The 25,102-nt window shown below is 60.4% G+C and overlaps 1 protein-coding gene across 1 annotated transcript in view; it reads left to right on the top strand.

Moving 5' to 3' along the window:
- The first annotated feature begins 9,353 nt into the window (after positions 1 to 9,353).
- Positions 9,354 to 25,102, top strand: part of JAKMIP1 (janus kinase and microtubule interacting protein 1) — a 67,666-nt gene continuing 51,917 nt past the window's right edge. The window contains exon 1 of the mRNA XM_036420781.2: positions 9,354 to 9,529. The gene's annotated coding sequence lies outside the window, so the exon portion shown is untranslated. The remainder of the gene's footprint in view (positions 9,530 to 25,102) is intronic.

The following is a 25,102-nucleotide window of genomic DNA, read 5'->3' as shown; positions in this document are numbered from 1 at the left end:
CATGGAGAAGACGCACCCACTGCCCCAATGTCCCCCCACAGGAGCGGGAGCGGGGACGGTCCCCCCCCCACCATGTTATGTCTGTACAACGGTCCTGGGGCAGGGCCCGGAATGCAACTCAAGCCTGGCCGGGCGTGGCTCGGTGGCTGAGCATTGATCTGTGAATTAGGAGGTCTCGATTCGATTCCTGGTCAGGGCATGTGCCAGGGTTGCAGGCGCGATCCCCCGGGTGGGACATGCAGGAGGCAGCCGATCCATGATTCTCTCTCATCATTGATGTTTCGCTCTCTCTCTTCCTCTCTGAAATCAATAAAATGGTAATTTTTTTTTTTTTTTAAAGAATGCAACCTAAAGTTTAGGCAACAGATTCACAGGGACAGGGACCAAGTGGGGACACTGGGATGTGGGGGTTAACACCTGGGCTTGATGGGCGCTTAGCCTGGGTCTACACCTCAGCTCTGCCACGTACCTGCCACGTGGCCGTAGGTGAACTAGAAGCATCCTGTGCCCCAGTTTCCCCAGCTATAAAGTGGGGATCCTAGTAGTCCTAAGCTTGTGGGTTGCAGCATGGACTAAAGTGATATGGGTGTAGTTCCTAGAACAGAGCCAGGTGCGGGAAGCGCTCCCTTAGTGCCGCTGCTATGGGGGGACGTAGGCCCCTCCCTCCGACGCTGGTCTCAGGAGGGAAGCCCAGGCTCACTTTCCCCATATCCCTTGGTCCGTGGACAGTGCCTGGGTGCTGGCTGTCAACAGGACTGTGCCAGGCTCAGAGGCTAGAGGGCTGGCTGAGACACAGGCCTGCCTGCAGCAGCTCAGCCTAATGGTGGAGACCACCTTTCTATATAAAACCCTAACATGCAAAAAGACCGAATGGAAGAACAACCAAACAACCAGTCGCTATGGTGTGCACTGACCACCAGAGGGCACATGCAGAATATGGGGGGCCTAGGCAGCCGTGGCAGAATGCAAAACATGGCAGGCATCAGCTGTGGCGGAATGGTGGAGCACATGAGTGGGAGCTCCAGACCAAGGCGGGTGCCGGGTGCTGTCATCGAGGCGAGCCTCTGGTGGATACTGAGAATTCTTTGCTCCCACAGGCCATGGTTGTGCCGGGGGCTCACATCTGCTGATGGTGCTGACCCTGCTCACACCCTCTGCTGGCACCAGCCCCAATCACTCCGCACCATCCGCATGTGCCCTTCGGCCCCCAGTTCCTTTCAAGGTGCATGAATTCGTGCACTGGTCCCCTGGTTGTATATAAACAATTGCACCAATTCATTGTGGGGGAAAGAGTTACAGAATGGCAGCCTGGACGCCTGGCACTCAGGGCTCAGTGTCAATTTTCCCTAAACCAAACACACACACACACACACACACACACACACACACACACGTGTCAAAAATGGTGGACAGTGACTAAAACGTGTCCTTGAAAACCTCTGTCTTTGCATTCCAGCTTCCAAAGCTCCCTCCCAGACTTGCCCACTTTTGGCCTTGCCGAGGGTCTGGAGGTACACGACTGGGGAGTGGCCCCACGGCCAGGCCAGATGTGCTGGGGACCAAAGCCAGAGGCAGTCTGGGCAGCGCCTGGCAGCAAGGGCTGAAGGAGCAGGAGGGCAGAGCCTGGGCCAGGCAGAGGCTAAGAGCCAGGGAGCCCCCGCATGCGCCAGTGAGATGGGTGGCGGGCACCCAGAAGGTGGCAGCAGGCAGCAGGGGCACAGTTAAGGACACTGTCCTCCCTCACGCCTGTGTGTGTCCGCTGTGCTGATCCCAGAGCCTGGAACTGAGGGAGACAATCCCTTCAGCACCGCGGAGAGCTCCCAGGCCCAGCGGGGCTGTGACTCAGTCATGGGCGCTGGGGGCAGCAGCCTGTCTGGATGGAGCTACCAGGGCTTTGCAAGGACGTGAGCCTCACACTCCAGTCAAAGCAAAACCCACCGTCCCTCCACGTCACAGGAGGATGCTCAGGAAGGTGATGTGAGGAAGATGAGAGGCCGTGACAAGCCAGGAGCACCCCTGGGCGTAGAGCCTGCCTCGGAAGGGAGACCCCCCTCCCCCGCTGCCCGGGTGAGGAGACGTGGGCCAGGTCACCTGTGCCCGCATCACAGCGCTGCCTTCTCTTCCCGCGCAGCCCTCTGCTGCTGCACAGGGCGGAAGCTGGTGTGTGTGTGTGTGTGTGTGTGTGTGTGTGTATTAATTGGAAGAAATACTTTGAAATACATTTTATTGTGTTTCTCTATGTCCTATTACTATAGGTCAAGAGTCACAGTAACTGGGTTTGTCACTTTGCTGCCGTCCTGGGCTCTGTGTCTCAGCTTCTTTAGGAAAAAAGGTTCCTCCCGAGAGCTTTCTTCGTTTTCCCAGAAAGCACGGTTCCCGGGATAAAGGCGCCCGGGGAGCAGCGGCGTATGTTCCTCCGAAGCCGCCTCTTCTTGCCAACCTTCCCGCACGGGGTTTGTACGCTGATGACTTGCCCGGCATCCAGCCGCGTCCACGCTGAGCTGGTCACCAGCGCAGGGCGTCGCTGTGAGAACGGCTCCCACACGCCCCAGCACGTCAGCCACGAGGGAAAAAGAGGAGTCGAGGATGATGGAACAAAGGAAGGTTGGTTTTGTAAAAGTGTAGCCAGCGGCAGCGCAGGAAATCAGCGGATGGGAGAGAAATCCGCTTCAATAGGATCTTGTCCAGGACAGACCTTCCTAGTTCAAATTGCAATGGACAGAGATTGTGGTACCTTCATACTGCGCCCCTCCCCACCCCCCCAACCACCTTCCTTTATACGCCATTCACAGGAGAAAAAGAGAAACATACCTCTCTCCTGGCTGGGCCTCTGCCATGCAGTTTCTGTCGTGGCTGCTGAGCCTGGCCCTGACTGACACCGAGGGTCACTGCTTCTCTCTGCTGTTGCTCAGCAGACCCGGCCACCCCTCGCCTGCACTGGCACAATGAAAAGGTAGAAAGGAAAAAGCAAACAAAAACCAAACAAACCTGCTGGTGCACACGTATTACAGACCAGACCCGGGGGCAGGTGGCTGTTAGCATTTCATTTTCAGAAATCCCTTCGAAGTCGGCAAAGCTATCCCCGTTTTACCGAGGAGCGGAGGCCTGGAGAGTTAGATGCCTGTTGACAGTGCCACAGCGAGGAGGGGGCCACGCTGGCACTCCAGCACCCACCTGCCTGCCTCAAAGCTTTGCGCTCCCCGAGGGTGTGTTTGTACAGTTGAAGGCAGGGCCCTCCACTACAAGAGGATTAGGACTCTCTTTATTGTGATACCGCTTTATCCTGGTGTTCTGGGACTGGACCCAAATATCTCCAAACTGTGCCTGTCTGGACAGTTTTTCCTCTCCAACTATGATAACGTTTAATCTATATATAAAAAGGCCTAAGCGACCAAATGACCAGTCGACCAGTTACTATGACACACACTGACTACCAGGGGGCAGATGCTCAACGCAGGAGCTGCCCCCTGGTGGGTAGTGTGCTCTCACAGCCAACCTCCTGCAGTTGGCCAGCCCTGATTGGGACTGAGCAAGATGGCTCCAATCAGCTCCGATTGCTGGTCAGGCCGAGAGACCCACCCATGCATGAATTCATGCACTGGGCCTCTAGTTTATAAATAAGGCACAGGCCGAGAGGAACAATGGCATAAATATACTGTAGTAAAAGTTATGTGAATATGGTCTGTCTCCCTCTCAAAATGTCTGATGGTACCTGACTGGCCCTCCTTGCTGTGACGAAGGGAGGTGACGCAGGCCTTTGGGGTCCCACCATGGGGGTTACATCTTATTCGTCCATTCGGTTGTTGACGGACACTTGTGTTGCTGCTACCTTCCACCATTTGGCTCTTGTGATTAATGATGCCATGAACATGGCTGGACACATTTTTGTCCCAGTCCCTGCCTTCACTTCTTTTGGGTACATACCCAGAAGTGGCATTGCCCGGTCGTATGTTAATTGTATGTTTAATTTTTGAGGAATCACCATAGTGGCTGCACCATTTTGCAATCCCACCAGCACCGTGCAAGGTCTCCAGTTCCTCCACATCCTCACGGACATGTTATATTCTGTGTGTGTGTGTGTGTGTGTGTTTTTTTTAAATAGTAGCCATCCAAATGAGTGTGAAGTGTCAACACACCTCTAATAATTTATAGGCGGAAGAGTGAAAAGAGCTAGAAAGGATAGAATTTGAATAACACATATGATCGGCTTTGTTTAAGGAACACACATAGGTTTCTCCTCGGATCACATAAAGAGCACCTGTCATGTTAAGAAAGATAGCATTTATGATTCCACAGCAACATGAGAAGTGGATCTAGCTCACCCTAATCCCGACCTTTACACAGAAAACCGTATTGAAAGATGTTTAAGCAAACCCAAGTGAGCAGAGGAATTCGTCCTTGGGAGGACGGGGCAGGAGACACGTTCCTGCAGACTGCGTGGCAGATGTACCGCAGTCCCAACCAAAGCCCCAACAAGGGTTTGTGGGGCAGTTGCCCGGTTTGCCATGCTAAGGCCACATTTATTTGGACGAGCCGAGACTAAGAAGCTGGAAGGCTCCGGAGAAGGTGAATGAGCAGGGCACTTGCTCTGACAGGAGCCAGGACTCGCTGTGGTGCTCACCAGTCCCCTCGGCGTGCTATCGCCGCAGGGACAGACACAGAAAGGCCATGGGCCCTGGGGAACCTGCTGTTCATCACAGGCCGCATTGCTCGCTGCGAGGAAGGGTGCAGCTTTAAATAAATGATGCCGACGCAACTGGCCGTTCCCAAGAGGGAAAAAGGTGGACGGGGACCTGTACCTCGCACGGCACCCAAAGCGCAATTCCCAGGGCGGTAATTCTTAAAATTAAAAAGTCCCACTTTAGCCAAAACCGGTTTGGCTCAGTGGCTAGAGCATAGAGTGTTGTCTGAGGACTGAAGGGTCCTGGGTTCGATTCCAGTCAAGGGCATGTATGTTGGCTGTGGGCACATCGCCGGTGTGGGGTGTGCAGGAGGCAGCTGGTCGATGTATCTCTCTCATCGATGTTTCTGGTTCTCTGTCCCTCTCCCTTCCTCTCTGTGAAAAATCAATAATATACACACACACACACACACACACACACGCACATACGTCCGACTTTAAAACATGTAAACGGACAGGGCTGGGGAGGATATATCAGTGACTCCAGCTAGGGAAGACTTCCTTAGAGGCACACATCATAAAGAAACAACGGAAAGCATTCACCGTATTAAAAGCAACATTTCCATTCCCCCAGTGCCAATGGGAACCAGAAGCATACGAAATGACAGGCCCTTCCCTTCACGGAAAGAAGACATGTGTGAACACTCCCAACAAGACACCAGTGCCCAGGACACACGGAGCCCTGAGAGCCGACCAGGGAAAAGCAGCCGGAGAGGAGGGGCGCGTCCTGGAGAGGGCCGCTGGCCAAATGTGAGGACTCCCCACCGCGCTGCTCTGACGGACGGATGTTAAAAACCCAATGTTGAGCGGCCAGCAAGCTGCGGAGGACTGCCTGTGGGCAGAGGCCCCGGAGGCGCAGCCCTCACCGCGGGGCACGGGCTGGGATGGGAAATCCGTCCATGCAGGCAGAGGGCGGCACCTCCCAGGGTTTTAGGAAGGGCACCTGCCAGCCTCTCCTCCACCGGCGACTCCACTCCCGGGCCCGATCCCGGGAGGAAAGCCCCGCTTCCCGGGACGCTGTGCGCCATGTTCCTCGTCGGCGAGGGCGTGCCTGCGCCAGGGACCGCACCAGCCTTTCCGAGGACGGAAAGTTCCCTGGGGCAAGTGTGTCAGACTCAAAGGGCCAAATACACGGGGCATGCGGCCCGCAGGTCGAGAGTTTGACATGTTTGCTCTGGAGCAGGGCAGGGATCCCCACCAGGCGGCGTGGAGGAGCGTGGAAAGCAAGAAGCAGGCGAATACGATGATGATGATGATGAATTCATTTGGTAAAACAATGAGCCCAGGCCGTGTGTGTGTGTGTGTGTGTGTGTGTAGTGTGTGCCTACATATGTTTATGGAGAAAACTGTGAAGCCAAGCTAGTGAGGCTGTTAGCGGGCTCCCTGGTGTGGGAGTGTGAAGAGAGTGGGGCAGGGCATCCATACAAAGGAAAGGCACTGAGCATGAAAGGGCCGTTCGTGTGAAATTACACGCATGCCCCTGTGCACGGGGGCGGCATGAAGGCCCAGTCATGTGAGGGCCGGGTCACACCAGGGCCCAGTCATACGAGGGCCCGGTCACGCCAGGGCCCGAGGGGGTTGGCTGGTTTGGCGAGATTCAGGGTGAGCTCTGTTTTCTCTTGGAGCTGCCTGTATTGTTTGTTCTTTACAACGAGCATGTATTATGCATGGAACAGGAAGTAGCGCAGAGAGCGGCTCTCACTGAAGGCAGAGAGGGGGGAGAAGCATGCTCTGGCCTAGGACCCTGCAGCTGAGAAGGGCAGACGCGAAAGAGAACGTGGCACTCTGCCTGCCTCGCCCCTCCTGGTGGCCCCCCGCCCCAAGGAAAAGCCCACGGCCCCTGTGTCGCCGCAGGAGCCTTGCTCAGCTGCCTTCACGGCCACCAGTGTTTTGGGGGAAACTTTTTATTCTGACATAACTGCAGAGTCACACGCAGCTGTAAGAAACAACACAGGGGGACCAACCCCAGGATGCCCTTCTCCTAGGCTAGACAAGCTACTGCTCAGGGGGCGCTGGCACTGGCACCGCTCGGGGCGCCTGACCAGTGTTTGCCCTTACTGTTATTACTGTCCGCCCTGCCCCCAGGACACCTGTCCTCCAGGGACCACGGCTCACGCTGCCTGGCCTGGCCCCCAGCCTGCCTCATCCCACCACGGCATAGCCGCTCCCCGCCACCTCCCAGGGGCCTCCACGCACACGCCGGAGTCCGCCAACCTCTCAGGGGTGCCCCCCCTTTTCCAGATTCCTTCACTCCCAGGAGTCCCCAGGGGGCCTTCAGCCTGTCAACCTTCTGTCCTCCTTCCGCCTCTAAACCTGTGTGTCCTCTAGGGGGCAGCAGGCTGGAACGCACGTCATGGTCCTCCTTCAGCGAGTCCCAGCCTCCCAGGCTCCTGCTGGCCTGGCCTGACCTGGTGAGCAAACTGAACCCCCGGGGCTGGGCCCTGCTGTGTGGAGGTCCCCCCTGCAGCGGGGGCAGGGCAGCCCAGGCCTCGGCCTTGCTCCTGTGCTTCCCACACGCCTGCGAGGGCACCGAGCTAGCGAAGTGCTGGTTGAGTCACCTTCTGGTTTGAATTTGTACAATCCCTGTTATTGAGAAAATTAATACAATTGCAATAAGAGAACTGAAAAAAAGCAATTCTTCCAAATCTTGGTGTTCATTTAGGAAAGAGTGAGAGAGGTTTCCCAAATCGGACAGTAGATGAACATGGCTGCGATGGTGAGCGACGACAGGGAGTGTCCTAACCAGATGGGAAAGCCATCGCTGGGCGGGTACGCCGACTTATCTAGGTTTTCCTCAGAAAAAAATCATTACAAATCATTGTCCTGTAAAGAAACAACCCAAAGGAGGAAAAAGCAATAAATACATAAATAAATAAAATAAAATAAAAATAACAAAGAAGAAAGGTAGAGAGAAAGGTGGTCATGTAGTTATTTTTAAAAATTGTTATATTTCTGGATTTATAAGGTTTGTGTTACTAGTCAAATTGAAACATTGAACAATTTGTTTTTAAACTACTCTAAATACATATTCACTTTGAGACCTACTTTTGTATTTGTAATTTTTCTTAATTTTTTTTTTCTTAAAGGGGCCTCCAAATATTAGAAGCTTGGTGTCCTATAAAACCTCCACCACCGCTGGCTGCCGGCTCGGTATCCATCCTCCCCTCTCCCGCACTGACAGAGCCCTGATTTTGTTTCAGGTAACAGTGTCCATCCTTATATTATTATTATTCCTATTAATTATTATTATTATTTCCACGAAGCCAGGGGTGGCCATGTGACCTGCTCTGTCCAATGAACGCTGAGGGGGGTGATGTGTCTCTTCCAACAGGAAGCTGGAAAAGAGGTACAATGTGCCACCTTCCCTTTCTGCCACCCGCGGCCCAGGTACAGTTGGGAAAGACTAGAAGTAAGCAGAGCCCTCTGCTGGACCAGATGCCATGTGCTGGGTGAGCAAGACTGACGCGGAGATGTGGGTGTGTCTGTCTGTCACTGGGGCGTCAGAGCGTATCCTGTCCGGCACACTCACGTACCTACCTACGTCTGACGGTGTCCTGAGCACCTCGCCTGCCGAAACAGCCCAGGATGAACCTTCTCTCCCGTAGCCTACGAGATGCCCGGCCTCAGCCACCGCCCCCTTCGCCTCTCTCCGGCCCAGAGATGTCTGCTGTGCTTTAGTCTCCAATGAGCCCCGTGCTCCTGACCTGGGACAAGGTGCTCCCCACGCTCCGGAGGATGCTGCACCGGATGGGAGGCCCTCTCTCCTCTGTGCTGGACCGGACGCTGGGGAGGGCAGTGGCCTCTCGGCGGTGTCCGGTGGAATCCCTACCTTAGCGGCTGCCTGGGTCCTAGCTCAGTACATATTTGTGAGACACAACAGAACAATGAGTCCTCGCCCAGCTCGCTGCTCTCCCCCCTCCAGCTCTCCCTCCTCCAGCCTCGGGAATCACGGCTCGCATTCCTCTGCTGATTGGTGATGGGCTGTTTGGGCTCAGGTGTAAGACTCCCCATCCGGCCACTTGCTAGCTGTGTCACCTTCAGCATCTTCCTTTAACCTCTGACCCCGAGATTCCTGTGCAAAGGGGGAAAAGCCGTAACCGCGATCCCGTGTCTTCCCCACCACCAGCTGCCCGGTGGGCACAGCCCCAGGTTTGTACACCCTCCTACCCCGCACCCCAACCCACACCGGACTGGGAGCGAGCCCGCTGAGGGCGGGGACACACTTCCCCGGGCCTTAGCTCCATCTAGCGCCCCGAAGCCCCCAGGGACAGCTCCTGCTCCGCGGGCACCCCGAAGCGGCGCTCACCCCAGGGGAGCGCACCCTGCGAACCCCAGCCCCGCTCCCGGCGGGGCCGCCGGCCCAGTGCGCACGCTCCGGCCTCCCTCACCTCCTCTCCCCGCAGAGCCACTCCCGGCGCCGGCCCGCGGCGGGGGCGGGGCGAGCGCCACGCCCTCCTCTCTGACTGACAGAAGGGCCGCCCAATCGCCGGGCGCCCCGGGGCGGGGCGGGGCCGCGGGGCGGGGCCGCGGGGAGCCGGGCTCGGGCCGGAGCTGCAGCCGGAGCCGCACGCGGGCCGGCGCCCAGCTCTGCGCCCCGCGCCGCCCGGCCCCGCGCCCGCCGCCGCGCACACCGGCCAGGCTTCACCGTTTGCCGCCGACGTTGATTTTTATTTATTTATTTTTTTGCACGCATCCTTTCTCCGTTCCGTTTTGTCCTTTTCAAGGCGGGGGCGGCGGCGGCGGCGGAGGCTGGGGCCGGGAGGGGCGGCCGGAGGATGCGGCGCGGGATTGCGCCCGCCACGCCCGCTGCCGCTGCTGCTGCCCGGCTCGGGTCCGAGCGCCCAGCAGGTGGGTACAGGCACCCCGGGGGCGGGAGGCTCGCGCTGGCCAGAGGGGACCTGCGGACCCCGCGACCGATGACGGGTGGATCGGGCGGCTGGGGACCCGGTTACCGGCGCCGCCCCGCCCCACCGCCCCCCTTTCCTCCTCCGCCCCCCCCCCCGAACCCCCTGCCACGCCCGCTTCCCACCTCCGGGAGCCCCCATCCTGCCGTCCCCATCCCCCACCCCTCTCCGAATCCCTCCCTCCATCCTCTCCCGGGGACCCCTCCCCATCCCGCGCCAGCCCTCCCCCCTCACGCCACCCTCCCGTCCTTCCCATCCCGCCCCCGAATGAGGAGGGGAAGGGGGAGGGGGAGGCACCCCCCAGCGCCCCGGGGAGGGGGCCCACCCAGCGCCCCAGGGAGGGGCTGGGGGCGTGGCCGGCCGGTCCCCTCGGGCCTCCCCGCAGAGTGGGTCCGGGTCCCCCAGGCCTGGCCGAGGCGGCGCGGAGGATGGAGCCCGGGCCGCGGCGCGGAGGATGGAGCCCGGGGTAGGAGGGTGCGGCCGCGCTGCCCGCACTCCCACCCCGCGCCCCGCACACGCCGCCGCGCCCCCGCCACGCACACCCCGCGCCGCTCCGCTCCCGTGGGCGCCGGGGAGCAGGCTGGAGAGATGGGGGGAAAGGCTGGCACCCACCTTCCTGCCCGGGCCTCCGGAGGTGGCGCACAGGGACTGGCTTCCGTGGGTCCCGGACCTTGCCGGGCACCCTGGGTGCAGGCGGACACCCTGGGTGCAGGCGGGCACCCTGGGGGCAGGCCAGCGGCCTCCGGGCCTGCGTTGGTGCGCCACGCCCTCGCCCTCGCCCTGGCCTCCAGCTGCCTCTCCTCCCTCACGCCACCCTCTGCTGCGGGCCCTGAGGGTGCAGCCTGGTCCTCTGATGGAGGCCGCTTGCCTTAGAAGCATCCCTCCCTCCCCTTCCTCCCCTCCCCGCACATCCTGGTCTGCTCTCCTCCTGCTGCCGGTCAGCCTGGGCTCGCCGCCAGCCTCTGCCAGCTCCGAGAGCGCTGGAGATACTGTATCGACCCGCTGGGCCTCTTCCGCCACCTCCCGCCACCCCCGCCATTCCCCGCGCTCTCAGCACCCTGTCCTTGGCCTTTGCTCATGCTGTTCCCTCTCCCCAGAGGCCCTTCCTGCAACCAGCCAGCCCTCCTCCCTCCGAGCTTCAAGCTTCCCCGTGTGTGTGCTGGCACTGCTGTCCCCGCCACTGGCCTCTGCCTACCTGGGCAGACAGGAAGGGGGGCGGGGCGGCTGGACAACCTCAGCCCCTCACACTGGGGCGGGGGGAGGGGGGCGGCGGGGCAGGGAGGGTGGTGGTGGTGGTGGTGGTGAGGGCATGGCTTGCCCCTAACTCAGTGTGGCCCCCGGTGTGGGGGAGGCTGTGGAGGAGCTGGCTTCCCCCGGAACTGGGCAGGTGCGTGGCATTTTCATGAGCTCCATGGACGAGGAGGGGGCAGATTGGGGAAGGGGTGGGGTGGTCGGATGCCCCATCAGGTTGCTTGCCCGGTGGGCATGTCAGTTCCCGGGAGACCTGCTGCTCTGAGGTCACTGTGTGGGTAACTCAGGGGAGGGCCTGGGTGATTGCAAAGTTTTGTTGTTGCTGAGACTCGAACACGTGGTCTGTGGTGCTGAACATGGTGGGGGGACACGCTCACCTGGAGTCTTTCCACACCCAGAGGCCCCTCAGGGGGGCGATTGTGGGCTCTGAGAATGAGATCATGCCATTTTCCTCCTTCACCACCCCGCATGGCTCCTGCTGCCCAGGACCGCACAATCCCTCAGCCTGGCGTGCCCCGCCCACTTCTCCCGCTCGCCACGCTGACCCAGCCACACGTGCCCCCGTGTGCCCCCTCCGTGTGCCCAGACACATCCTCACACGGAGGTGTTCCCCCGCCCTGCTCGTTTTCCCCAGAAACACCGCTCCCTCCTGTTTGTCTGGAGAACTGCTCACCCGAGAAGGCCCAGCCTCAGGCTGTCCTCCCTGGTGTCTCCCGACTCTGCCGACAGCGTGTGTGGTTCTCTCACCTGTGATTCCCTTACACCCGGTTCGGCAAACTGCGGCTCTTGGGGCCCCCTGAGTGTGGCTCTTCCACAAAAGACCACGGCTCGGGCGGGTCTATGTTGAAGAAGTGGCGTTAGAAGTGTAAGTTTAAAAAATGCGGCTCTCCAAAGAAATGTCAATCGTTGTGCTGTTGGTGTTTGGCTCTGTGGACTCATGAGTTTGCCGACCACTGGGCTACACGGTATGCTACTTATGCCCTTTTCCCTTCAGCAGACCTTGCCCCTGAGGCGGGGGCACAGTGAGGTCGGGGAGATGGTGACTTTGCTGGGCTCCATCTTCGGGGAGGCGGTCACCAGGGCACGCACTGCCAGCGCCATAGCGACGCGCACAGCGGGGGCGGCAGCAGGGCTGCCCCCGGGCTTCCTGCTGGAGCCGCTCTCTGGGCCCGCCGGGCCGGCCGGGCCGGGCCAGGGGAGAAGCGGCAGGAGAAACAGCTTGTGTGGCGGGCGGGGGCCAGCAGCCGTGTGTGCTGGCTGTTTCACTCTGAGCTCTGGAACCTGCCTCCCTGTCGGCTCGGGGCCAGCTTGCCGGCTCCCCATTCCGGCTGGCCCCTCACTCAGCTGTGACTGGGCAGGCGCTGCCCAAAGCGGGGTGCCGCGCCCCAGCTGGTTTGTCTCTGAGGATAGAGCGTCAGCCTGCGGACCCAAGGGTCCCAGGTTTGATTTCAGACTCGATCCCCAGTAGGGGGCGTGCGGGAGGCAGCCCATCAATGATTCTCTCTCATCTCCCTCTCCCTTCCTCTACGTATTTTAAAAAATGATATAAATGGGGTGCCGCCCTGGGATGGCCTCGGTGTCCCCTGGATCTCGGCTGCTTGCGGCAGTGGCTGGCTCAGCATCGGGCTCAGCAGTGGGCTCACCTGGCTGTGTGATGCGGGCAGGCCTCTCTGAGCCTTTCCTGCACACACGAGGAGGGGGCTTGGTGTGGGGCCAGCGGTGGGGATCTGGGCAGAGGGGGCACTTAGTAAGTGGTCACTATGAGGGGGCGTGGGTCAAACGGCTTAAAAACACTCCTCTGGCTGTGTCAGCGCAAACGTCCCAGCTCCGGGCCCCCTCCTCGCCTCGCTAACACCGATGAGCCAAGTATCAAAGGAGTGAGAGAGGGAGGGCGGGCGGCTGGCGAGGGCGTCTGTGGGTGGTGCCGACAGTGAGGAAGGTGTGAGAGCCCGAACCCGGAGCCCGCTGAGGGAAGGCTGCCTGAGGAACCGGAGCAGTTCCTCCGCTGCTTGTTCGTCTGGACTTCTCTCCTGCTCTGTGTTTGGAGTTAGAGGTCCCAGGATTCCCACCCCGCTCCCAGGAAAACTCTCAGGAAGTCACGGCCCTGAGCCGTGGCCAGCAGCGCGGGGAGCTGAGCGGTGAGGGAGCAGGGCTGGGCCAGAGGAGCTGCGCCGAGGACCAGCTCACCTCTCCTGGCTGTGTGACCTGGGGGCGTCACTTCACCGCTCTGTGCCCAGTTCCTTTTTCTGTGATGTCCCTAAGGGACGTAGCCATCACTGCTTACACTGGTGGTCGGCAGACTCATGAGTCCACAGAGCCAAGTACCAACAGCACAACGATTGACATTTCTTTGGAGAGCCACAAACCGACTTCTGCGCATGGGCCACCAGGTTTCAATCTCAGGTGGCGTTTTGTGGAAGAGCCACACTCAAGGGGCCGAAGAGCCGCATGTGGCTCTCGAGCCGCAATTTGCCGGCCACGGGCTTAAACCACCTGTTGGCTGTGGATTGTCCCATTTAAGCTGCACAGCCCTGTCCGGGGTGAGGATTGTGTGAGCACCTGAGGAGCTGGGGCTGCGTGTGGCCGTGGAGGGGGGTGTGGGCATCGCCAGTCTCTGACCCCACTCGCCCCGTGGGAGATGGCCGCCAGACGGCCTTCCTCCAGACGGCGGGCGCTCAGGAGAGGAGCCTCCTCGGTGCTGGTGAGAGAAGCCAGTCACCTCCTCACCTCCGGGCAGCGCCGGGAGCCACGGGTGTGGCTGTCATCGGAGGCTCAGAGAAGGAGCCGCTGGCAGCCAGCAGGGGCCTGGGTGTCGTTGCTCTGGCTCTGGAGGCTTCAGACCGGGCTTGCTTTGCGCCTGCCTTCCCGGCCGGGGGACAGCGCCCTGTCCTTGCCCTCGGTGCTTGTACGCGTTTGCAGCGCCGTAAGGAGAAGTTCGTTCGTACCGCTCGTGGGCCGTGAAGGGACTCACGTGCCGGGCTCCTTCATTAGAACAGTCGCCACTTGCCAAGCACTTGCCAGTGCCAAGGTGCATGCCAGGGGCTGGCAAGCCCTTCGCCCGCCTCCTGCTTTTGTAAATGAAGCCTGATTGGCAGGCAGCCCCGTCCATTCCTGCGCCTGCTGTCGGCGGCTGCTTTCGCGTAGCACGGGCAGGTCGGACAGGTGAGGCAGACACGTGGGAAGCCAGGAGCATTCACTGTCTGGCTGCCCTGTGGTCTGTCTGTCTGTCTGTCCTGGATTTAAGTTCATTCGGTCCTGGACGCTCCCATGTCGCAGATGTGCACAGAGAGGCTCTGAAAGCTGCCTGGGGCACAGAGCTGGTAAGTGGGGAGCAGGGAGCCTGTGTATTATTTTTGCAGGGCGGGGGAGGGATTTGTATATGTTATTTGCTTCTAATTGAATCTTGCCGTGATCCTTTCTTAAAACACCTGTGTTAAGTATGCACCGCTATTTAGTGGTGGGCAACGCATTCCCCACGTGTACGTGTCTGGTTCCGTGGCGTTACGTGTGCTCACGTTGTTGCACACCATCCCCACCTCCGCCTCCAGGACTTGTCCGGCACCGGCCTTGAGGGAGCTTTGTAGGAAAAGCAGACGCCAGCGCCCAGCCCAGTGCAGCTTTGAGGGCGCCTGGGGTTTGCATGTTGGCTCTGCCATTTGCCATCTCAGCTGGTGACCGAGGCGCCTGCCCCTCGCATCCCTCCACGGGCAGCATCCCGTCTGTGAACTGGGCTTAACCCGCGCCCGCCTGCAGGTCGTGCCTGTGAGGGTGGAATAAGGGGCTGAGGCGTTGGGTCAGTCTGTCCTGCCGTGTGGCCCGCGGCGTCCCCTCTGTCCTTTCTTCAGATGAGCTATGCTGATGTGACTGATAGTTAGCGATGGGCCACACGCTCTCTGCCTTTACCTGCCAGGATGGGGCCTCGGAGGACCCAGAGGTCGTGGGTGCCCCGCCCTGCCGTCCTTTCCCCTGGGGCCTGGTCTTGGCTGAAGGGCTGCTTCCAGGAATGAATGAAAGGAGGCCTGTGAGCGGCCGTGCCAGGACCGCCGCGGCTGCCCATTGTGGCAGGATTGGCCTTGGCCGAGCCAGGCCGGGGGACGTGCTGACGGCCCGCGGCCCGTGCCTTCGCCTTGGCTGCATTTGGACCAGGAGCCCGGGCTGGCCCCTGCCCTCGCTCAGGGGGGAGGGTGGCCACACCACTGAGGGGTGTCCTGTGTCTGTGAGGACCGGCTGGCGGGGGATGGCGGCCACGGGAGAGGCGCCGGTAGCTTTCCGTGTCTCTACACTCGGACCCTCGGCCTTCCTCTCCCCTCACGTCACCGCTGCTTCTGCAGGCTGCCCCTCTGCCCGCTCGCTGGACGTGGGGTTTATGGAATGGGGCCATGGCCTGCCTCTGCTTGGAAATCATTCTTTTAAAAAAAAAAAAAAATGGGGGTGGGGTTCACACAACACAGGGTCGCCCTCTTTAAAGTGGACGGCCAGGGCATTAGCGCCCCCGCTCTGCTGTGCACCCTGCTTCTGCCCAGTTCTGCCCAGCCCCGCACCGCGGTAAGCGGTGGCTCTGCACCCTCCCCTGAGCCCTGGCCAGCGCCCGCCCTCAGTACGGAGCCCCGCTCAGCCGTTCTGAATGCAGCCTCGTGCTGTGCGGGCCGCGGTGCCCGGACGGTGCCCTCGGGTTCGGCCACGCTGCCCGCCAGACCTTCCCGCGGCCGTAACACCCCACGGTGCGGCTCTGCACTTCCTGTCTGCGCCGGCGGCCTGGCTGTCTCCACCGTTTGGCTAATGGGCGTGCACAGTGTTTGGAGCAAGATGCCAAGTGCTAAAGCTCTCTCTCCGGGACCTGGGCTGTGGGGTGGTTCTGGGGCTCCACCCCCCCCCCCCCCCCCACCCCCGTCTCGTGGCCCTTCCGCCCTGTCAGCTCCCGCCTCACCCTCCACATCTGCAGAATGGGTCGCCGGCTTCTCATTTCCCACCAAGAGCCTGGGAGCGCCTCAAGGCCGGAGGAGGGCACAGGGCCGCTGAGCGGCCCAGAGAGGCAGCTGGCAGGCGCTGGGCCTGGCTGCCCTCCTCTGGCTCCTGGGACACGCTGGGCCCTCCTGCTTGCAGCATGTGTTTGCTGCCTGCTGTCGGGCACGCCTCCCCCTGCCCCGGCCAGAGTGGCTTCCTCATGCTCACATCACACAGGAAATGCTCCTCCATGGACAGGTCTCCCCGCCGGTCCCTCCACGGCATTCTCCGTTTGGGCACCCCGTCGTCTTCCCAAAGGCCACGCCCCTGTGCCCGGGAGCTGGAATGAGAGTCCGGGGGGGGGGGGGGGGGGGGGGGCATGCAGTCGGTGCTCAATAGAGAACCCTTGCTGCTGCTGCGAGTCAGACGGGTCTTACTTTCCTGACGCCACCCTGCGATCCAGTCTGAGGCGGATGTTGCCAGAGCAGGTTAAAAATGCCCCAGCCGCGTGCCGCCTACGGGAGGCGGGCCGCTTCAGATCCGAAGATACAAACAGACTGAAAGCAGAGGCTGGGGACAGTCACGTCCCGAAGAGCAGCCACAAGAGGGCGGGCGTGAGGGCTGATGCCAGTGGAGACGGAGTTAAAATAAAAAGGCAGAGGGAGACATGTCACCGCGCTCCGTAAGCGAGCGGTCTGACAGCAGAGCCCCAGTCCACGCCGGGCCGGGCCGGGCCGGGACGTTGGTGATCCACAGCAGCGCTGGGCGCCTCCACAGCCCGCTTCCGACAGCGGGCAGAGCATGAGGCGCAGGTTCCACAAGGAGACAGGGCCCACCGGAAACCGGCCAGACCTCACAGGCATCGGTAGACGGCTCCACCGGGAGCACCGGGGAGGCAGCCTTCGCTGGAGAGTGTTAGACCGAAGGGTCTTGGGTTTGATTCTGGTCAAGGCCATGTTCCTTGGATGCAGGTTCGACCTCTGGTCCCGGTCATGCCGTGTTCGGGAGGAAACCGATGGATGGGTCTCTCTCTCATCGGTGTTGCTCTCTCTCGGTCTCTCCCGCTCCCGTTCACTCTCTCTAAGAAATCACCGGGTGGGGATTAACCACAACAGAAAACATCAGAAAGGCTGGCGTGGAGGGCATGGACGAGGCTGGGCCGGCCCTGCCTCTCCCTCCTTGTCCCAGGCTCCTGCCCCGCCCCTCCCGCCCCCCCTCCTCAGTTCTGAGGCATTTTCTTCGGAGAAGCCAGGACACACATGAGCCCTGTGGGCCCCGCTCCACGCGGGCGCAGGGCGGGCACAGCGAGCGTCCGAGGCGGAGGGAGTGCCCGGCTCAGTGAGCGTGTGGAGGGCGGGGGGCGGGGGGCTGTGGAGGCCACAGGAGAAGCGGCTCTTTGCTCGAACGCCACCAGCCGAGCAGCGGAGTCTCCGTGGTGCGACGGTGTGACACCTTCCCGCAGAACTGAGACAGAAACCATGGCTGCGGCCGTTTCTGGCCCTGGCACACCACTCCACACCGCACCGCACCGCTCCGCTCCGCTCCGCTCCGCACCGCTCCGCTCCGCTCCGCTCCGCACCGCTCCGCTCCGCTCCGCTCCGCACCGCACCGCACCGCACCGCACCGCTCCGCTCCGCTCCGCTCCGCTCCGCTCCGCTCCGCTCCGCACCGCTCCGCACCGCACCGCACCGCACCGCTCCACTCCGCTCCACTCCACACCGCTCCACTCCACTCCACTCCACTCCACTCCACACCACTCCACTCCACTCCACTCCACTCCACTCCACACCACACCACTCCACTCCACTCCACTCCACACCACTCCACTCCACTCCACTCCACTCCACTCCACTCCACACCACTCCACTCCACTCCACACCACTCCACTCCACTCCACTCCACACCACTCCACTCCACACCACTCCACTCCACACCACTCCACTCCACACCACTCCACTCCACTCCACACCACTCCACTCCACTCCACTCCACACCACCTCACTCCACTCCACTTCACTCCACTCCACACCACTCCACTCCACACCACTCCACTCCACTCCACACCACTCCACTCCACTCCACTCCACACCACTCCACTCCACTCCACTCCACACCACACCACTCCACTCCACTCCACACCACTCCACTCCACACCACACCACTCCACTCCACACCACACCACTCCACTCCACTCCACTCCACTCCACTCCACTCCACACCACTCCACTCCACACCACTCCACTCCACTCCACTCCACTCCACTCCACTCCACTCCACTCCACTCCACTCCACTCCACACCACCCCACTCCACTCCACTCCACTCCACTCCACACCACTCCACTCCACTCCACTCCACTCCCCCCCACTCCACTCCACTCCACTCCACCCCTCTCCACACACTCCACTCCACTCCCTCACACCACTCCACTCCACTCCACTCCACTCCACTCCACACCTACCACTCCACTCCACACCACTCCCCTCCACTCCACACCACTCCACTCCACTCCACTCCACTCCACTCCACTCCACTCCACACCACTCCACTCCACTCCACACCACTCCACTCCACTCCACCCCACACCACTCCACACCACTCCACTCCACTCCACTCCACCTCACACCACTCCACTCCACTCCACTCCACTCCACTCCACTCCCCTCCACTCCACACCACTCCACTCCACTCCACTCCACCCCACTCCACTCCACCCCACTCCACCCCACTCCACTCCACTCCACTCCACGCCACTCCACTCCACTCCACCTCACACCACTCCACTCCACTCCACTCCACTCCACTCCACACCACTCCACTCCACTCCACTCCACTCCACTCCACTCCACACCACTCCACTCCACCTCCACTCCACTCCACTCCACTCCACTCCACCACTCCACTCACACAACTCCACTCACTCACACCTCCACTCCACACCACCTCACACCACTCCACTCCACTCCACTCCACTCCACTCCACACCACTCCACTCCACTCCACTCCACTCCACTCCACTCCACTCCACTCCACACCACACCACTCCACTCCACTCCACTCCACTCCACTCCACTCCACTCCACACCACTCCACTCCACACCACTCCACACCACCCCACACCACTCCACTCCACTCCACTCCACTCCACTCCACACCACTCCACTCCACTCCACTCCACTCCACTCCACACCACTCCACGCCACTCCACTCCACTCCACTCCACTCCACTCCACACCACTCCACTCCACTCCACTCCACTCCACTCCACACCACTCCACTCCACTCCACACCACTCCACTCCACACCACTCCACTCCACTCCACTCCACTCCACTCCACACCACCTCACACCACTCCACTCCACTCCACTCCACTCCACTCCACACCAATCAACTCCACATCCACTCCACTACCACCGTCACACCACTCCACTCACTCCACTCCACTCCACTCCACCACCACTCCACTCACTCCACTCCACTCCACCACCACCACTCCACACCACCCCACGCCACTCCACACCACTCCACTCCACACCACGCCCTCCACTCCACTCCACTCACTCCACTCCACTCCACTTCACTCCACTCCACTCCACAACCACTCCACTCCACTCCACTCCACTCCACACCACTCCACTCACTCCACTACCACTCCTTCCACTCCACTTCACTCCCACTACCACACCACTCCACTCCACTCCACGTCACTCCACCTCCACACTACTCCACTCCACTTCCACCCACTCCCACTCCACACCACTATCCACTCCAACTACCACGCCACTCCACTCCCACTCACACTCACACCACTCTCACTCCACTCCACTCCAACGCCACTCACCTCCACTCTCCACTCCACTCCACACCACACTCACTCCACTCACTCCACTCACTCACTCCAACTACCACTCCACCACTCCACTTCCACTACCACTCACTCCACTCCACTCCACTCCACTCACTTCCACTCCCTCCCTCTCCACTCCACCACACCACTCCACACAACTCCACTCCACTCACTCCACTCCACTCCACTCCACAGCCACTCCAATCCACCTCCACTCACTCCCTCCACACCACACTCCACTCCACTCCACTCCACTCCATTCCACTCCACTCCACTCCACTCCACTCCACTCCACTCCACTCCACCTCCACTCCACTCCACTCCACTCCACTCCACTCCACTCCACTCCACACCACACCACTCCACTCCACTCCACACCACTCCACTCCACTCCACTCCACTCCACTCCACACCACTCCACTCCACACCACTCCACTCCACACCACTCCACTCCACTCCACTCCACTCCACTCCACACCACTCCACTCCACTCCACTCCACTCCACTCCACTCCACTCCACTCCACTCCACTCCACTCCACTCCACTCCACTCCACTCCACTCCACTCCACTCCACTCCACTCCACTCCACTCCACACCACTCCACCCACTCCCACTCCACTCACTCCACTCACACCACCCCACCACTCCACATCCACTCCACTTGCAATCCACTCCACACCACTCCACTCCACTCCACTCCACTCCACTCCACTCCACTCCACTCCACTCCACTCCACTCCACTCCACTCCACTCCACTCCACTCCACTCCACTCCACTCCACTCCACTCCACTCCACACCACTCCACACCACTCCACTCCACACCACTCCACACCACCTCACACCACTCCACTCCACTCCACTCCACTCCACTCCACACCACTCCACTCCACTCCACTCCACTCCACTCCACACCACTCCACACCACTCCACTCCACTCCACACCACTCCACTCCACACCACTCCACTCCACTCCACTCCACTCCACTCCACTCCACTCCACTCCACACCACTCCACTCCACTCCACACCACTCCACTCCACTCCACACCACTCCACTCCACACCACTCCACTCCACCTCCACTCCACTCCACTCCACACCACTCCACTCCACTCCACTCCACTCCACTCCACACCACTCCACACCACTCCACACCACTCCACTCCACTCCACACCACTCCACTCCACTCCACTCCACTCCACACCACTCCACTCCACTCCACTCCACTCCACTCCACTCCACTCCACTCCACTCCACTCCACACCACTCCACTCCACTCCACTCCACTCCACTCCACTCCACACCACTCCACACCACTCCACTCCACTCCACTCCACTCCACTCCACTCCACTCCACTCCACTCCACTCCACTCCACTCCACTCCACTCCACTCCACTCCACACCACTCCACTCCACTCCACTCCACTCCACTCCACTCCACTCCACACCACTCCACTCCACTCCACTCCACTCCACTCCACACCACACCACACCACTCCACACCACTCCACTCCACTCCACTCCACACCACCTCACTCCACTCCACTCCACACCACTCCACTCCACTCCACTCCACTCCACTCCACTCCACACCACTCCACTCCACTCCACTCCCTCCACTCCACACCACTCCACTCCACTCCACACCACCTCACTCCACTCCACTCCACACCACTCCACTCCACTCCACTCCACTCCACACCACTCCACTCCACTCCACTCCACTCCACTCCACTCCACACCACTCCACTCCACTCCACTCCACTCCACTCCACTCCACACCACTCCACTCCACTCCACTCCACTCCACTCCACACCACCTCACTCCACTCCACTCCACACCACTCCACTCCACTCCACTCCACTCCACTCCACACCACTCCACACCACTCCACTCCACTCCACTCCACACCACTCCACTCCACTCCACTCCACACCACTCCACTCCACACCACTCCACTCCACACCACCTCACTCCACTCCACACCACTCCACTCCACTCCACACCACTCCACTCCACTCCACTCCACACCACCTCACTCCACTCCACTCCACTCCACACCACCCCACTCCACTCCACTTCACTCCACTCCACTCCACACCACTCCACTCCACTCCACTCCACACCACTCCACTCCACACCACTCCACTTCCCACTCCCACACCACTCCACCCCACTCCACTCCACACCACTCCACTCCACACCACCTGCACACCACTCCACTCCCACTCCACTCCACTCCACGCCACACCACTCACTCCACTCCACTCCACACCACTCCACTCAACTCCACTCCACACCACTCCACTCCACTCCACTCCACTCCACTCACTCCACTCCCACTCCACTCCACTCCAACTCCACACCATCCACACCACTCCACTCCACTCCACTCCACTCCACTCCACTCCACACCACTCCACTTCACTCCACTCCACACCACCTCACTCACTCCACTCCACCCCCCTCCACTCCACTCCACTCCACACCACTCCACTCCACACCACTCCACACCACTCCACTCCACTCCACTCCACACCACTCCACTCCACTCCACTCCACTCCACTCCACACCACTCCACTCCACTCCACTCCACTCCACTCCACTCCACACCACTCCACTCCACTCCACACCACTCCACACCACACCACTCCACTCCACTCCACTCCACACCACTCCACTCCACTCCACACCACACCACTCCACTCCACTCCACACCACACCACTCCACTCCACTCCACTCCACTCCACTCCACTCCACACCACTCCACTCCACTCCACACCACTCCACACCACACCACTCCACTCCACTCCACTCCACACCACTCCACTCCACTCCACTCCACTCCACTCCACTCCACTCCACTCCACTCCACTCCACACCACTCCACTCCACTCCACACCACTCCACTCCACTCCACTCCACTCCACTCCACTCCACACCACACCGAGCAAGGGCCAGCGCCTGAGAGCACAGGCTTTGCACTTCAGCGGGACCTTTCTCCGCTGAGCTCTGTGCCTGTGTGACGGGGAGTGCGGGGCACGCGTCTGCAGGGCCTCTTGCCAAGACCTGTGCCTCCTGGCGCCTGAGGGTGGCAGGCAGCGCCCGCCCGGGGACGCAGGAGCCGGGGCTGAGCTGCGCAGCGAATCAGCGGTTTGGCCTTTCCTCGCGTGGGGCCGGGCCTCGGTCACTCCTGGGCTCTCTCCTCGGCCCGGCCTGGCCCCTGGCCCCTGGCAGCGTGTGGCAGAGCCGGTAAGAGCGTGACGCTGGAGCCGGACCCCCTGCTTGCTAGCTGGGTCACGGTCCTCCCCCCTTCCCGCTGGGACACTGGCCTGGGGCACTGCTAACAGCCTGTCACAGGACTGGGGCACAGCCGATACTTTGGGACAATTCCCGGTGCGGGCAGCTGCGGAGAGGCCTGCTGTCACTGCCTCTGCCGCGTGCCTGTGGGCTGTGCTGGCGTCGGTCTGAGGGGCGGGTGCTCCATGGGCCTTCCATTTTACGTTTATTTATTTATTTATTATTATTATTATTTTAATAGCAAAGAGAAGGCTATTTTATTTATTTTAATATATTTTATAGAGAGGAAGGGAAAGAGAGAGAGAGTTAGAAACATCGATGAGGGAGAGTCATCGATCAGCTGCCTCCTGCACACCCCCTACTGGGGATGTGCCCGCAACCAAGGTACATGCCCTTGACCGGAATCGAACCCGGGACCCTTCAGTCCCCAAGCCGACGCTCTATCCATTGAGCCAAACCGGTTTCGGCTATTATTATTTTTTTTAAATATATATTGTATTGATTTTTTACAGAGAGGAAGAGAGAGGGATAGAGAGTTAGAAATATTGATGAGAGAGAAACATTGATCAACTGCCTCCTGCACACCCCCTTCTGGGGATGTACCCGCAACCAAGGTACATGCCCTTGACTGGAATCGAACCCAGGACCCCTCAGTCCTCAGACGCTCTATCCACTGAGCCAAACTGGTTTCAGCCATTTTACGTTTATTTTTTGGTTCTTTTATTGTATTTCTTATTATGGTGCCTTTTCTTGCAGCCCAGGTGTTGGTTCCCACCGCTTCCCCCTCTCTCTCCCCCCCTTCCCTCCTGCTCAGCGCCTGGTGAGGTTTGCAGTGAGCGGCTAAATAAAAGCGGAACCTCACGTGCACCCCCTCTGCAAAGGAAGTTTGCTCAGTCCTCAGGAGGCTGATAGACACACCCCCTTCCTCCGCTGGGTGAGAGTTCCGTGAAGTGCGTCCTGAACGTGCTGGCAGTGTTTATCAGAAACGGTTTGTGTTTGTGAGCGAACCTTTTCGCGACCTCCTGTCTGATGGCCGTGCTGGGCCGCTCCGTGGCATTGGACTGGCGGTCAGTACGGGTTGTTCTCGGCGGGGGATGGTCTGTGTGCGGAGGACCTGGCTGTGTGTTCCTGAAAGCGCCCTTGGGCCCGGCCAGTGTGGCTCAGTGGTTGAGCGTCGACCTATGAACCCGGAGGTCACGGCTGTATTCCCGGTCAGGGCACAGGCCCAGGTTGTGGGCTGGATCCCCAGTGTGGGGCTGTAGGAGGCAGCCTGTCAATGATTCTCTCTTATAGTTCGTGTTCCTATCTCTCCCTCTCCCTTCCTCTCTGAAATCAATAAAAATATATTAAAGAATAAAATAAATGCTCTTGGGTGCCTCCTCAGAGCACACCAGGCGTGGTGCTGGGTCCTGAGGCTGGAAAACCACACCGACACAATTCTTGGGGCAGCGGGGGCGTGGCCTCCGAGTCAGACAGACCCAGGTTTGAGCCTGACTCTGCCACTAAAAGCTGCAAATCCTGGGAAGTGACTCGCCTCTTGAGCCTCAGTTTTCCCACCTGTCAAATGGGGTAATGCTGTAGGCTGTTTTACAGGAAGGTTTGGAGGGTGGATTGAGATGGGCGTGCCAAGCACACTGCCTGGCATGGAACAGGCCCTTAAAAACAGCAGCTCTCAGCTAGCCGGTGCCTCTAGGGCACATGTGTCAAACACAAGGCCCGCGGGCCAAATCCGTCCCGCCAGGCCTTGCAATGTGGCCCGCACCGCGCTGTCATCACTGCACTCCGCTGCGTTTCCATCACAATGACAGTTTATGACTGTTCAGTAAACCATTCGGCCCGCGATGTAGGCTGGATTTTAGATTTTGGCCCCTTCTCTGATTGAGTTCGACACCCCTATTCTAGGGCCTCAAGGCAGGAGGGATACCCCGAGGGACCCGTGCGGTCTGACTCGGGGCCATCCCTGGGCCCCCCTCTCCGCGGGGTCGAGGGGCAGCCCCTGCCCCCCGCCCCCTGTAGCAGAGGCGCCGCATCTGAGAACCGGAGGCCCGGTTCCTGTGGGTTTGCGGCTTTGCAGTGATGTGTCCCTGATGGTCCCCACCAGGCTTTCTGGACGGCCAAGGCGGAGGCGGTGAGGATGGAAGGCTCGCTGGCAGCCCAGCCAGCACCTC

This window comes from Pipistrellus kuhlii, unplaced genomic scaffold (assembly GCF_014108245.1).
Source record: "Pipistrellus kuhlii isolate mPipKuh1 unplaced genomic scaffold, mPipKuh1.p scaffold_m20_p_1, whole genome shotgun sequence".
Classification (NCBI taxonomy): Eukaryota; Metazoa; Chordata; class Mammalia; order Chiroptera; family Vespertilionidae; genus Pipistrellus; species Pipistrellus kuhlii.
Note: the sequence above shows the minus strand (reverse complement) of the source record. Positions and strands in the feature narration are given on the sequence as shown.